This window comes from Perissodus microlepis, chromosome 20, assembly GCF_051167445.1.
Source record: "Perissodus microlepis isolate ML-2025 ecotype Zambia chromosome 20, ASM5116744v1, whole genome shotgun sequence".
Taxonomy (NCBI): domain Eukaryota; kingdom Metazoa; phylum Chordata; class Actinopteri; order Cichliformes; family Cichlidae; genus Perissodus; species Perissodus microlepis.
The window spans coordinates 12,494,537-12,507,707 of NC_140480.1; the positions used below are offsets into that span (position 1 = coordinate 12,494,537).

The 13,171-nt window shown below is 38.3% G+C and overlaps 2 long non-coding RNA genes across 5 annotated transcripts; one reads left to right on the forward strand and one right to left on the reverse strand.

Annotated features, from left to right (window-relative positions):
• Positions 1-692: 692 nt before the first annotated feature.
• On the forward strand, positions 693-4,139 carry LOC146364216 (uncharacterized). Of its 3 annotated transcripts, XR_014799000.1 has the most exons (5): positions 693-1,734; positions 2,225-2,381; positions 2,634-2,742; positions 2,848-2,969; positions 3,112-4,136. It is a non-coding gene; the product is annotated as an uncharacterized LOC146364216 (long non-coding RNA). The 3 variants fall into 3 exon arrangements; XR_014798999.1 differs by having other exon boundaries at positions 2,225-2,742; positions 3,112-4,139; XR_014799001.1 differs by having other exon boundaries at positions 2,230-2,742; positions 3,112-4,139.
• Positions 4,140-6,046: 1,907 nt separating this feature from the next.
• Positions 6,047-11,088, reverse strand: LOC146364217 (uncharacterized). 2 transcript variants are annotated; one of them, XR_014799086.1, is made up of 4 exons: positions 8,910-11,088; positions 8,026-8,183; positions 7,543-7,600; positions 6,047-6,594 (listed from the first exon to the last, which is right to left on the reverse strand). It is a non-coding gene; the product is annotated as an uncharacterized LOC146364217 (long non-coding RNA). The 2 variants fall into 2 exon arrangements; XR_014799085.1 differs by having other exon boundaries at positions 8,026-11,088.
• Positions 11,089-13,171: the final 2,083 nt, after the last annotated feature.

Here is a 13,171-nt window from a genome sequence, read left to right on the forward strand (position 1 = left end):
CTTTATTTAAAAAATTCCACGACACCCCCCACCCTCCCACTGTGAACCTGAATTGAATATTCAGAAGACATTTGTTTAAATAGTTCTACAAATCTGAGCTGTTGGTGTGTCCTTGGATTGTGTGGTAATAATATTAGAGCTAGCAATCTTTCTTACTGAATCTCTACTATGAGTCATGTTACCTGAGATTAATTCTATGTTTACCTGTCAGCCTGGACAAATGTGCTGTGTGAAGGAAATTAAATTAAATCAGATCTGAACTGCGTACATTTAAGGAACCTGTTCATATTTAATTGAAATATGAACCAGTGATTTTTTGATTGCTGATTCCAAGAGAGTCTTTGTGGAAATCCTGTTTGGCTTTTTGTTATTTTAATTCTCTTCTCTGTTTTCCAGAACAGTTCTCCACAGTCGCTGTCCACATGGGTCAGTGGGACCAAGAAGCACTCTGCTAATGTGTGGACTCTGACCAGCAACATCCAGCAAGACCCAGACAGCGTTTTCTATCTCCCAGCTGGAGTTTTTTGTTTGTCTGTGACTGGAGAGTCAGATTTTTGTTGAGCTTCACACTTGCAGAGGTAAGTCAGTTTGCAGAGATCCCTCCCACCCTGGCTTTTATGTCCTAGATTTCTTATCTGAAACAGTAATATTTCAGTGACTGCTGCTTATACCACAGGTTGGATTGTGTGGTAATAATATTAGAGCTAGCAATCTTTCTTACTGAATCTCTACTATGAGTCATGTTACCTGAGATTAATTCTATGTTTACCTGTCAGCCTGGACAAATGTGCTGTGTGAAGGAAATTAAATTAAATCAGATCTGAACTGCGTACATTTAAGGAACCTGTTCATATTTAATTGAAATATGAACCAGTGATTTTTTGATTGCTGATTCCAAGAGAGTCTTTGTGGAAATCCTGTTTGGCTTTTTGTTATTTTAATTCTCTTCTCTGTTTTCCAGAACAGTTCTCCACAGTCGCTGTCCACATGGGTCAGTGGGACCAAGAAGCACTCTGCTAATGTGTGGACTCTGACCAGCAACATCCAGCAAGACCCAGACAGCGTTTTCTATCTCCCAGCTGGAGTTTTTTGTTTGTCTGTGACTGGAGAGTCAGATTTTTGTTGAGCTTCACACTTGCAGAGGTAAGTCAGTTTGCAGAGATCCCTCCCACCCTGGCTTTTATGTCCTAGATTTCTTATCTGAAACAGTAATATTTCAGTGACTGCTGCTTATACCACAGGTTAATACACGCTACTGATCCCTGATAGGAGAATCATCAATTTTGGCAACAAAGAAGCCTGGTGGATGTTTGTTTGCAGTCTGATGATGGGACATCATGCTCTGCATCTTCAAAGTTTGCCCCCTCATTATTATTCATACCCAGTAATGTGAAGTATGCTTATATCTACTATAACTGAACCAACCTGGTGCTCTTCATTTATGGAGGCTGTTGAGTCTGAATGTTGGATGTTGTGTATCTCGTGTTCTCTGGGCTTCGTTGTCCTCAGTCTTTTTGCAGGATCAGAAAACAAAACCAGGAGGCGTGTAAATGTTTCTTCTTCATGATGTTTCTTCAAATGTTTCTTCTGGATGATGATAAGACTGTGACACGGGATGCCACCTTTGGTCTTGTGATGAAGCAAAGCTCAGGAAGAAGTGGGATTAAATGGTACCCACATGTGTGCTGCTGAGAAGGATGTACAGGGGCACCTGCAGCCAAATCCAAGCTTCAGGTTAGTTGTAGTTGCAGAACGCTATAGGACTGAGACAGCTGAGGCATCAAATGTTTGATTAAACGGATGAAAAAGAGAAGTTTTTTCCCTATAATTATCACTTCTTAAAATCTGTAGCAACTTCAAGTCTGTCAGCGTGCTGAGCATGCTCAGAATGTGACAATATATTTTTGTTCAATATTTAATTTCTTTCAGTTGCAATTGTTAAATGAAAAAAAAATAAAAATATATTCTTATAATTTAGCAAACTAATTTATCAAAAAATATATATACATATATCTGTATTAGTTTTAATAAATTAATTTGACACCTGTATTGAAAATACCATATTGTATTCATACAGAATCAGTATGGTATCATTGTTTGTCTGCTCACTGATTGTTGAAACTAAGAGCTACTTTGATCTGTTTAGATCTAAAGTATCCAAAGTTGAGCTCTAATGTTTCTTCACCCCTGTGTGTGTGATATCTGATTTCCTACATGCTGGCAGAGCAGCAGTTTGTGCTCACAGATGGTGACGGTGTGGAGAGACGGTGGTGTTTCCTCAGAAGAACCAGCAGAGTCACAAAGGACACCAGTCCATCTGCCCACCTTGACTTGCTGACTGATGTTCGTCTGCACTGCACAGAGGAAATCAACTGACCGAGGTTTGTCCAGTGACGTGTTATGAAATGTATATTTGTTTTATGCTTACAGATATGTTTTTCTTGACAGAGGCTCTGCAGAGGTTAGACAAAGCAGAGAAAATATGTGCTTTACATTTTACTGTGATTTATTGAGATATTTGTTGCCTGATGTTCAGCAGGAATGGAGAAATAGAATCAAAGGGAGATGTTTTTGATGTTTTTGTAATGATGTAAGTAAATCTTCAATATTATTTATTTGCTTGGTTATATTAGGAGTGTTTCTGAGTGAGGGGGAGAGGAGTCATCATCCAGTTTAAGTGACATAGATCAGTGGATACACTTGTCTCCCCTTTAAAGGAGACAATCCAAGTCATCCTTAAATGTTAGTGCTTTCAAATACACAAACATTTTTAAAGGACAAAAATGAACATCCAACTTTGACTGTAATACAAAATAAATCTTTGCATGTGTGTTTTCAAACTCTCAGATGGGCAGGATATCAGTCTTGGACTGTCTAACCTGCCGGAGCAGCACTGAATGACCACCACACATGAGCATGTTCCTGCAACATTCAGCATCTGATCTGTCATCTGTGTGCTTCTGCTTTTGGTAAGTAGAGTTACCCAACTCCAGTAACTCTAAACACATGCCATCCATTTCTAACGGCCTGGTTACTTCCTGTCAGTTACTTTAGAAACCATGTGGTCACCTGACCTAACACTGTTTCTTCTTCTTCCCCTTAATGTTCAAGTGTCAAATGTCCAACAGCTGGAGAGGAAACTACACCAGTGTACTGGGATGTTTCAGCAACACGTGCCAGATGCTGTTCCTTCATGGTGACATCACCAGAGACAGCCCCACCCACCTAAGGACCTCGCCATTGATCATGATGATTATAATGATGACAGCGAGCGGAACTAAGACTGTAAAAATCCACGACCACAATTTTTCTTTCTAATTATTAATGAATACTGAGAGCCTCTTTCTGTGTTTTGTCTGTTTTGGGGTTGTTGTTTTTTTACCTCATTTGTTACTAACAAAGTTCACCAAACTCACACAGTTTACATTCTGTATGTTTCCATCTTTACCAGCCACACTCTAACTGCATTTAAGAAAATAATCCTTAGAAATCGTCATTTTTCTCTTTCGTAATTGATGATAATTCAGTGAATATACTGCGCTGCTTCCTTTTATTGCGTCACACATTGCTTTAAGTTTTTCAGTGTCCAGTTGGCTGTAGCTCAGGTGGCAGAGCAGGTCAGCCACTAATCAGAAGGTCGGTGGTTTGATCCCAGGCTGCCTCCTGGATGCATGCCAAATATCCTTGGGCAAGATACTAACCCCATGTTTGCCTACTGGTGGTGGTCAGAGGGCCCGGTGGCGCCTGTGTCCGGCAGCCTCGCCTCTGTCAGTGCGCCCCAGGGCAGCTGTGGCTACAATGTAGCTTGCTATCGCCAGTGTGTGAATGTGTGTGTGACTGGGTGAATGACTGAATGTAGCGTAAAGCGCTTTGGGGTCCTATGGACTAGAAAAGCGCTATACAAATGCAGGCCAGGCCAGTTATTTTTTACGGCTGTTTGAATTCTCTGTATGTTTGACCCTGTAGACTGTTTGATGGACTGCTTGTCTTCCTGTTTGTTACCGCCGCCTGTTTTTGACTAAAGATTTGGATTTCTGACTTCAACACAGCCTCTGCGTGTCCTCCCTTTGTGTCCTCTTCCTCTGTGAATGTGTTGCATGTGTCACAGATTCATTTTATTAACAGTTTTCACACAGTGAGTTGCATCAGCATTCATCCACAGCACATTTCAGAAGGATTCAGATTAATAAAGTGATCTTATAGTCAGAATTATCCTGACAGACTGCCACTGTAAATTATCTTTCATCAGGTAAATTTTCAAATAAAGTCAAATAAAGTTCAGTATTTCAAAGCAGGAGTTATGAAGAATCATACTGGCATTAGGACTAATAATATGTACTTACAAAGTCAAAGTTTTTTAATTATGCTAGAATACTGGAAGACAATCAACTTTTAGTGTTTTCCGCATATTAATTATTCTGAAATAGAGATGGTGACCCTAACCGTACAGAAGCACACTAAACAACTGACAATCTAACAGACATCATTGGCCTGAGCTGTCATGCACAGTGAGTCTGATCCTTTGCTGTGAGAGTCTGACAAGCATGTTTCTGGTCAGTTTGGAAGAAATAATATCACAATGTTGATCTTTTTTTCCAATATTCCTTCTCTTTTACAACATAAACTGTGATCAAAGCTACTTATGTTCACAGCATGTAATAATACTGACAGTCCAGGGCATTGTGGTCTGTTGAGCTAGGGTTAGGGTTAGCAATTCAGACATATGTAATCAATATTAAACGTCTCTGACGTGGGCCACTGTCCGCAGTGTTGGGAAATCCATACCAGGCTGGAACGAGTCAAGGTAGGTGAGCATCCACGAGAAGACACAGCAGATGCATCCTACTAATACTGACAGGACCAGGAGACTCCAGAAACCGAGCATCTTCTCTTCAGTGCCATCCTCTCCTGTCACCCTCTCTGCCCGCAGCTCTTTGAGTATGGGGTAGATAAGGGCGCAGAGAAAGCCTTATTACTAATTTGTATTATAATTCAATTTTCATGAAATATTCATATTCAGTATTGGTCCTTTTATATTATAACCACGTATCCACCCAGGCTCATGGTAGGGCAGGGCTCTGTCCTGGGATGCTTGAGTACAAGGTAATGTACACCCTGACCAGGTATCCAGTCTGTCAGAATTGTTTTCAATATTTGGTTCAAAAACATGAGTGACAACAAAAATCCAACTAGGATTCTTGCATATGATGAATGAAGTCTGTCTTTGACTGTATTGTCCAGCTGATCCATCAAACCCCCAGCAGGTGAACCTTATTCATGACATAACACGGCAACAATGTAAAAAATTAAACAGCAACAGTCTAAATGTAAAGTGCATTCTAAACTCCTCTTCAATAAATTATATGCAAAGAGTCATTCAGGACTGTAAAACGTGAACTACAGAACCCAGAGTATTCATCATTAAATCTCTGGTTGCTTCATTTTTCTATCTATCCTATATCAGATACTTTAAAGGTTAGGTTAGGTAAAGTTGCATTCTCATGGTGAGGCAAAGTGCTTTATGTGTGTGTGTGCGTGTCATGAACGGCTATAAAAGGCCTATAATTAAAGAACAAAGCGGGGTTTGAGTTCGAGTTGCGGCAGACTGTCACTACTTGTAAATGGAACGCAGCCTTCCTACGGCGGACAGCTAATAACAGGAATCGGACGCGGTCCACCCAAGTCCACAGCAACCACCATAGCAACCGCCTAGCATGACCTTAAAAACATATTCTGTCTTCATAACTATCAAAAACATGAAATGGTTTGCAAAGTGTTTAAGTGTTACAGCTGCAGAGAGCTATGGCGGTATCTTTGGAAGCTGTTTACATAGCTAATAATATACGATGTAACCATGGAGACAGTCAGTCACGTGAGCTAGCGGTGCATGTTTACTACAGTGAATAAGGTGATTGCGTGCACAGCGTCCACACGCTGCAGGGGGTAAAGACATTACTTCAATATTGTTTTATATTGATATATATTTGCCTTCTGTTGACCATCACCTCAGGTTCACCATTACAGTTTCAGCATACAGATGCACACTGTCTAAATATCAACACATTCAAAAACTTATGTCTCAGAAATAAGCACAGCTGTTCATGTTTGTCATTAGAGTTTTATTTGTAAGAAAATTATGAACTTCATATTGTGTATCAAATAAAAGAACATTTCACAACTCTGAGTCAACAGAAACAGGTAACAGAAATGTCTCTAATGTAGACATGTACAGTGTAGTGTAAGCATTAAAAGATCATAAAGGAAAAACTAACATTTATGTGAAACTAATTGTAATAAAAAAAAATGAACAGGTGGTTTATAGATGTAAAAGAAAGAATCTGAAAACAACACTTTTTTGGTCTAAGTGATCAAAGTAGAAAACAGAACTGATGTTCAAAAACAAACCGTAGCTGCACTAATATTACACATCTCCATTGTTGTGGTGAACAGACATGTTGCTTTTAAAACCACATGCAGTGTGTGACCGTGACTGTTCACTGAGACCATGAACGCCACTTCGCTGAAGCCTTCGCCTTCTTCTTCTTCTTCTTCTTCTAAAATGGAAGCAGAAGGAGCACGAGCTGCTTTGATCTACTGAAAGGAAAAAGCAGAACATCTGAGCTGAAACCAGTCAGCTGAAATCATTAAGACAGGAACAATCATTCAATGCAGTGTCTCAGGTGGCTTAGCCTGTTACAACTGTTGATACAAGCTAAATACGGTTAACACACAGTGTCAGGGAGCTCCAGTGTGGGAACTAGTGGCTTTAGGTTTGTAGTCATTTAACTTTCATCCATTCATTCATTTAATTCAGGAGGAAGAAATGTCAGGTTGATGCAGGCTGGTTACATGCATTTGGTCCCATGCTGTCTTTAACTAAATGACTTGGTTCATTTTATGGCTGGGCTGTACGTGGGGTTATATCATGTTATTTGGGCAGGAGTACCTGTCCCCTGTTAGACTTAGAAAGTTTCTCCATAAGTAGAGTTTCTAACTCTTCTAGCACATCTGTTGCTGACAGCTTTTTGGTGGCTCTTTTTACCCCACACTGGTTGTGAGTGTGTAAATAGCCCCACTAGTTCTTTTGGGTTGCAGTTAACTTGGGAGGAAGAGGTAGGTCTGCCATGACTAGATGAATAACAATTATCTGGGATACATAAATTTCATAATGCATGCATATATCTCTCTAAACCTGGCCTGAGGGCTGCCATTTTTTACATTCAGTTATTTCTTTGTTGAATCTAAATAATGAATGTGTTACAGTTAAACTGACACTGATCAGTGTAAATGGCTCATTGGGACACAGAAACCTTTAAATTAAACCCTATCACCTGATATCGAGTGTCAAACAATATCAAAGCTGTAAAAGCTGTTTACAGTCAGAATTTATAAAGCTATGATTGTAAATAAATTCAAACAAGTGAGCTTTTCTCTTTGTGCTGAATATCAACACTGTGATTTCTTAGACTGCAAGCTTTACTTTAGCACAACCAGTTGTAGAAGCTGCCACTCCAAATGTCTTTTGATAGCAAGAAAAAATACCTTTTCAGTACACGGCCTGAAGTTCTTCTCTGACATCTTCTGCAATCGGCTTTGTCTGCTGGTTTGAAGACAATAAACCACAAAAAGATGATTTAGTCACTTTGTCTGCGTCATGCAGCTCGAATGTGTCGTGTAACGATGTTGAATAGCCGTCGTTATCCCTCTGCTGTGTCAGTAGGATTGTACTGTACAGCATCTCATTGATATGTGAGGAATGCTAATGTAACACGATAACAGACTTCCATCATTAAAACATAAAGGACAGGAGATATTTACATATTTTTATATTTATATTACATTTTATAGCTGACGGATATTACTAAATAGATAGAATTTACTAAATAGCTGGATGAACATGAAAAATATGTCTATAATAACAAATGACCATGAGAGCCAGTAGAATTAATTCAACTGGACACTCAAAAGATGTCCTTAAATGCTCTTTAAGTGGCAGAACAAACGAACAAACAGTTAATTGCTTACTTGAGATGAAATCTGCTCAGCTACTTTGAAAACAGCTTCTAAGTGGTTCCTCCTTTAACAGGATGACTGCTCAGGGGTAAGGCCATCATGCAATCCAGCAACCTTTATGGTTCTGCTTTGATTCACCAGGAACTATTAGGGAAACCTTCCAGCGCCTCCTGTGAAAGACACAGGCATAAACACACAAACATTTATTAACATGTTCCACAGTCTTCCAGTTTGATTTTCTCATCCTGTGGACAACAACGTACATGGATGCAGGTTTATTGTTAACTTTTGTAAGGTTTATTTAGTGAACATATCCAGCTGCAGCTCCACTGTGATCCTGAACTGGATAAGCACTTAAGAAAATGTGTCAATAAATGGACATACATCAACTTACTATATTTATCCAAACAGACGGGACCAATAATGCTTCACTGAGTTAGAGACTTTAACAGTCTCTTCTATGTAAGAATGTCTCGTGCTGATATACCTGCAAACTTGACAACAAAGGTTTTTCAGACTACATTTAGCTGTCCTCTATGTCAGCTCACACAATCACATTCATGTCACACTTATTTCTGCTTTCCCATTTTATAATTATTACTTACATTTTGATTAGATACCTTGAGTTTGTAAATGATCAGATTACATAATTGGAATACAATGTATCCAATTCAGGGTTGCGGGAGGATGAAGCCTATCCCAGCTGATACAGGACAAAGACAGGCTGCCAGTTTATTGCAGGGCTAACACAATATGTGTAACAGAAAATCCACTTAAATGTTTGATATTTCTTATAATAATCATAATTATGACTATTATTTAAAGGTTTCTTTATAAATACATTTTGATTTTTTATAACACCTAAAATCCAAACCTGAGCTGTTTCAGATTCTGACCTCTGACCTCAGTGACCTGGCTGTGTCCTCACTGCAGCTCCCTCTTGGAAGTACGTCTGCTTCTTGTCTACCCCCAGTGTTGACCGCCTGCCCTTGATATCACGTACTGTACCTGAGGAACAAAAAAGGACAAACACTTGCCTTCATTTAAGAAGTACATTCATACAGAGGTAATCTATGGAAACACACTAGTTCACCCTTTGGGAGAAATCAGTTCCTGTGAAACATTTCTGTAAATGAACATCATGTGGAGAATGAATGAAATGAGTTCTTCAGGTGACTCAGCAGACCCACACTGACAAATGAAATCTAGTTAAACTATTAAGCATATTTGCTCTTCTGAAATCTGTGTTAAACAACAACAAACATAAATTAGTAACAAAAATACAGCTGAGTAGAGGCTTTACAAACCACCAGCAGCCATAATGCTAAATTTTAATCTTCAAATGTTTCTGAGCCGTCTTCAACCTGCTTTTAACACATTAAAGTCCCACAGTCAATGCAGCCTGACTCAATCCTAGATGTTCAGCACACAGAGACACAGAGGTACTGTTTAAAGTTTAGTGTTAACATGAGTCACTGATCATTTGCAGTATTACAGAGTCTGGCAGTCTTTGCATGATGTCCACGTCACTGTAAGTTTCTAGCTGACTCTCAGGTGTGACAGGTGTGCCAGCAGGAAAGAGTAATAATAACCTGCATTCTGAGGTTTGTCATGCAGGATTAAAGGAGCCAGGCTTTGTTCACACAGCTAGGATTGTATTTTACACTGACCCTGGATCAGTATAAGTATCATACAGTTTAAACGAAGCACTGAAACTTGCACATATTTATTATAGATGCACTGAAGCTAATCGAGATATTTGCTGTCAATCTGTGGCTGCGATTAAACACTTTACTGAAAACTTTATTAACTAGTAACTTCATCAGTCATGACAGAAGCTAATATTTCTGTGCTAACATCGTTTAAACAGTAACAGCTTTACTACAATATAAGCTAACGTTTACACCGTAACTTTAAGCTAGCACCATAAAGACGGTAAAACACGTAATAATATCTACAAATGCATCTTAAAGCTGTTATATTAGCACTCGGTGTATTACTAACATAACCACATTAACATTACTGACACTCGCTGACTTTTAATAGTCATTCTATAAATACAATGTGATTTCGGAAATATATAAATATACGGACAACAGGCTCTTCCGCGGCAATCTCTTGTCGTCAATAAGCAACGTTAAGGGAGCTCTATAGTATTCAATGAGAGGACCCTGCACGTCAATAAGTGAAGCAGAGGGAGCCTGACCATGCGTCACACGTTTGACGAGTTGGGAGTGAGAACGTGTTGGTTGGTAAAATGTTTAGGATGAGATGGAGATATAACACTCATGCACCCTGAAAATGATGAAGGTCTAAATATGTATCAAAGGGACTCACTGAACATCAGTGGATTTCTATGGGGCAAACGTACTTAAAGCAGCCACTGTGACCATTGCTGCAGAGCAAAATGAAGAATACTGATGGGGACTATGAGGGTTTGTAGTTAAATTCCTGCTCTTACCGGATCAGTGAGTGTCTGTTTCAAGACTATTAACATACTTCTACATCACTATGGAACACCAGCATTTCTGCAGAGGACAGAACCACCTGCTTTAAACTACCATGATGCTCTGTGCTATGTTGTCATGGCAATATGAATTCAAATAAATACATAAGTCGAAAAATGCACATTTGAAGGAGGACAAGAAGACAGGCAACTGGAAGAGCTTTTGAAACAGGAAAACTTTTTTGGATTTCTCTTAATTTACCTGGAAATTTTGCTAATACAAGTCAAGGAGGAAACAAGGAGGCAGGTTGGATTATATTTGAGGACAGGACGCATGAAGGAGAAGCATGAGGAGAGAGAAAACAGCAGAGCGACGGTGAAAAGCTAATCATGGATCAAGTCGAAGAAGCAAGCATCAAAACTGTGAGTAAACATAACACACAAAAAGTTAAAAATGACTGTGCTGATTAAGGAAACATTACATTTGGTTAGTTTGGGGTCTCGAGCTTCAGGTTTGTGGGTTCAGTTGCTCTCAAAATTGAGGAAAGACAAAAAATGTTTCTTTTGAAAGGTTGTTGGAGGATTCTTACTGTAAGAAATATCTGGGTGTGCATCTGCTTTTATTTAAAAAAAAAAAAAAAAGTTGAATTTTATTTAGTCACATTGAAAAGGGAAAATTGGAGGATCAGGACAATAACGTGGCCAAATTTACTGTTTCCTTAATCAGAACAATAATTTTGATCTGAACTAGAAATGTGTAAATGGGTTATTTTCTTTCTTCTCTACTGATCACTGTGTTACATGTTTAGTTACTTGTCAGTCTACATGATTAATGGTACTTTTAAAAAATGCAGTTTATTCATAATTTTGTAGAAAAAGGCTCTGCACCTGTGAAAAACAAATCCAAACCCCCAAAATCACTGTAGATCAGAGTAGCTAAGCTCTGGTTAACTGCAATTATATTACAGGAGATTAAAAATATTAAGATGATTGAAAGAAACAAAGATTGCTTTAAGGTCTGAAGATTTGACTTTCTTATTGAAAGAGACGAAAACTAATCCATGTGTGACACTGAGGAAATAACTGAACGCTAAAAAGATGTGGAGGTCCAAATGTTTTATAAAAATGGGCAAACTTGATTTAATGACATTAGAAAGAAAAAATGGGATGTTTAAAAAGGTAATAAATAAAAACGATTTTTATATTACTTGAAAAAATGATGTTGGTTAGTGCAGCTGTATTTGGAAAAGCTACTGGGTCACTAGTAAGATGAGATTTAATGTGATAAACTGAGGATAGGTAATATAATCTGCACACTCGCTATTATTGTTGTAATCCACACACCACCATTATTGTTGCATCCATACACCAGCTAATGTTTTATCAAACATTAATCATAATTGGTGATCAATGCAAGTTTTAAGCAATTATATTTATTTGGATTCAAAACCAATTTACAAAATATAAAAAAGAATCTTGTTTTTTTTAAGATAAAAAGACGTTTCTAACTGACTTCAGTTAGCTGAGCTGTAGAGGAGATTGATGAGCACGCAATAAAGTGAACTTGTTAGGGAGAGTTTGCAATCAACTCAAATTTTGATGATAGACACAGATAAAAATTAGCGTTTTTTTAGACACTGATGTGTGGACCGATCACATGGTTATAAACCAGGTGAAAATTGACTTCAAACTTTTGAGCTGTGGTGTAGATTGATTACAATGATAGCGTATAGTTATCTATTACAGAAGAATATATAGAAGTATGAGGACAGAGAGACACTGTTAAAAGGTTATGAGCTGTCTTGATGCAGAGAAAGTGGAGTTTGTCATCCTGGAGCTGTTGCCAAGATTGAACGATGCTCTGGCTCTGTGGTCAAGTTCAGACATAGGCTTTAAGCAACCATGAGCCACTGATAAGCGTGATAGATTAATAAGCATGTATAAAGTGGACTTGTTAAACAGCTCTGATAGGAGAAAGTCAATGAGCACGCAATAAAGTGGACTTGTTAGGGACAGTTTACCATCAGCCTTGATAAAGTTTAACTTCATTTGTATTGAAAGACAGACTTTAAAGAAGATTCTTATTTGAAACTGGTGATAAAATCCAGGTCAGATACAGTTACATACAAGCATACAGTACACACTACTGCTCAAAGGTCAGAGGTCAGTTAGAAAAGACCCTGATTTTAATAGAAAATTGGCTTTAATGTAACATCACATGAAGTTTATCAGTAATGTTTCACAGCTTTAATCAAATCCTTCATCATCCATAAGTTGTGATGGAAAAATGTCTGCAAGCGTGCAGGAGCCCATTTTTAGAGACAATCATTCCTGTGTTATAATGCTCATTGAAGTTTATCAGGTCAGACGACCAACAGATGATAAGAAATATAATCTTACTAATTATTAGTTGAAAAGTACTTTGCTAAGCAAAATTCAATGAGGTTAGGCTGGAGATTGAGACGTTAACATAAAAGGGTCAGTTGGTGATGCATGAAAAAAAAGAATTTCTTCTAAAAATCTATTGGAGAATTCTGATTGTAAGAAATGAAAAATATTAAAACAGTGAAACTGTTAAAAAAAAGTGAAGGTTTTGTGCAGCTGGGTGTTGCAGCCCCTTTAGAGGAAAATGGAAACTTGGTTTCATGAGGTTAAAAACAAACACTGGGATGATCCAGACACATTTATTGTTTCTTTAATCACCACAATAGT